A 2,317-nucleotide genomic window follows, 5' to 3' on the forward strand; every position below is an offset into this window, starting at 1 on the left:
ATTGACCCACAACTCGCAGCTGATTGAATCCTACCCAACTTCTTTATTGCAGATCTGTATTTTTGCTTCTTTTTTTTGCTAATTTGTTATAATTAGGACACTTCTCCATCCGTGCTACCTAGGGTGGCCATTTCTATAGCACCAAAAAGGAGGACATTGTGCGGCATATCAATAAATTACTACGGTGTACATAAGAATCGGGTAAAGTCAAATTTATAGTACAATTCTTAGTAGTTTAAAGATGATGCTTGTGTAGTTGAATAGAACAAAATATTAAAGAGATGTAAAAAAAGAATTGGTTCCCAGCATTTGTATTTATTCAATACATTGTGGTGTTTAAAAAGTGACTATTTTTTGACACGATTAATTTGAGCAGAACTGCTGCAATTGATCATAAAGCAGTTGTTTGGAAAAAAAGCTTGAGGCGGAGAGAGAGCTAGTGAATAGGACAATACAAATGTCAAAAAGTGGCTGGAAAAGAGGAATTCGTGACATGGCTGCAGCCTGTCGAGAGTAAAGATGATTTCACCATGTTATCTATCTATCTATATATATATATCTATATATATAGATATATATATATATAGATATATATACACAAACTTGAGTCATGGAACTGTGCTTACAGCTCCTTTTTTCATGTATACTAATAACTTGTGTACATGATACTTGTTGATGAAATTAAAATTATTTCTAATAGCATTAAAAGAGCATTAAATTAGAGTTCCTCATTCCTGTATAAACCCTGTGAACGTTTAATTTAATATGACATGTAAAAAAAAATCCCCATCATCATCCAGCAGATGTTCAGTTTCTGCCCAAATATTTTCTTTCTGTTGTGGATTTTTGTAACAGGAATAAACAGGATCATCCATAGTTTGTATGAACTATGTTTGTTCTCCGCTTCCAAACTCATCATCTCTTCATCCATTCCTGCAATAAGAATTTTTTGGTCTGTTGAAGCACCAATAGTCTGCATCCAGTTATTTAATTAATTGCTCTTAATTTTGGGAATATATACGAACTATGCTCTAATTTCTAGTAACCGACCTGTTTTTACTATAATTTAATTTGACAAACCGGGTCTTCTCTACATTCTTTATCCTGTTTGGTGCGATTGCAATTGCGGGTCTTGATCTGGACTGACGGGAGCGGAGCTAAAAAGAGCTCAGTTCCGTATTTTGACGGTGAAGGACGGAGAAGACGTACGTGGACAGAGACGTGCGGAGGAGTAGTGGAGGATGTGGAACAGCTCTCATTGATTTACATGACAGACAAGTACTCCGCACGACGTACTTGAGCGGAGTGGAGCACTGAAGGAGTATGTGGAATCTGGGGGTAAAGGAGGGCAAATACACGTCTGGCTGGATGCGGCGCCGGACGCCGGACAGTGCAATGAAAATCCGGACTGTCCGCCCTAAAGCCGGACTTCTGGCCACCCTAGTGCTACCTAATATTTGAGTGGGCTGTACCTCCAACCATATAGATACATTAATAAATCATTCTTTAAATGGTTCTGATAGTCTAAATAATTCAAGCCAACTCTGCTGCCCAGTAGTTCTTCACATTCTTCTTTTTGTTCTAAATAATGAAGATAATCGTATTAAAGGAGAAGCATCAATAACTAAACAATAAAATAACGCCCTGGCTCTCCATGTTTCTTCCTCACTTTCTTCAGTCACACACATTTTACTGCAACACAAGACAACATTTTTCTTTAAGTATTATCTAAACTAACCTAATTTTTGATTTATTTATTCTTCTTTTAGAATAACCTAATCTAAAATATAATCTGTTACATGAGAACTGTTTACATGTACCACGTGAATAAATATCTGCTATGAATTCATCAGTGGATGATGCAGTGGGTATAGGAGTGCAAATCTGTAATGTGTGTGTGTCTCTATTTTAGATCTAGGTGCATGTACAGTAGCTATTCTGAATGAATTCATAACTAGACTTAAATATAAGATAAAGAAATCTTTGAATAAACCGTCTTTGAATAAAAAAGTAAATGGGAAAAGCTGCAGTTTGAGCCGTGATTCTAAATCATTTAAATAGTTCAGTAGTATTGAGCTGCCTAAATTATTCTAATTTATTGTGAAGCTCAACACAGAGTGTGACCTAACGAGGCCTCGCTTACTGTGGTGATGTGGCTGGGGTGCACTTGAAACTCTTAGTGACAATTCTGCTTCAAAATGTTTGAAGCTGTGTGGAGCAGTCTGACTTGAGCCAAACATCACTAGGTTATTAAATAAAAAGTTCCCTTTTCTGTTGCGGCTGTTCTACAAAAGCATGTTTTAAGATAATTTAAAGG

The sequence above is a fragment of the Cyprinodon tularosa genome, unplaced genomic scaffold (genome assembly GCF_016077235.1).
Source record: "Cyprinodon tularosa strain WSP-4 unplaced genomic scaffold, ASM1607723v1 ctg276, whole genome shotgun sequence".
Lineage (NCBI taxonomy): Eukaryota > Metazoa > Chordata > Actinopteri > Cyprinodontiformes > Cyprinodontidae > Cyprinodon > Cyprinodon tularosa.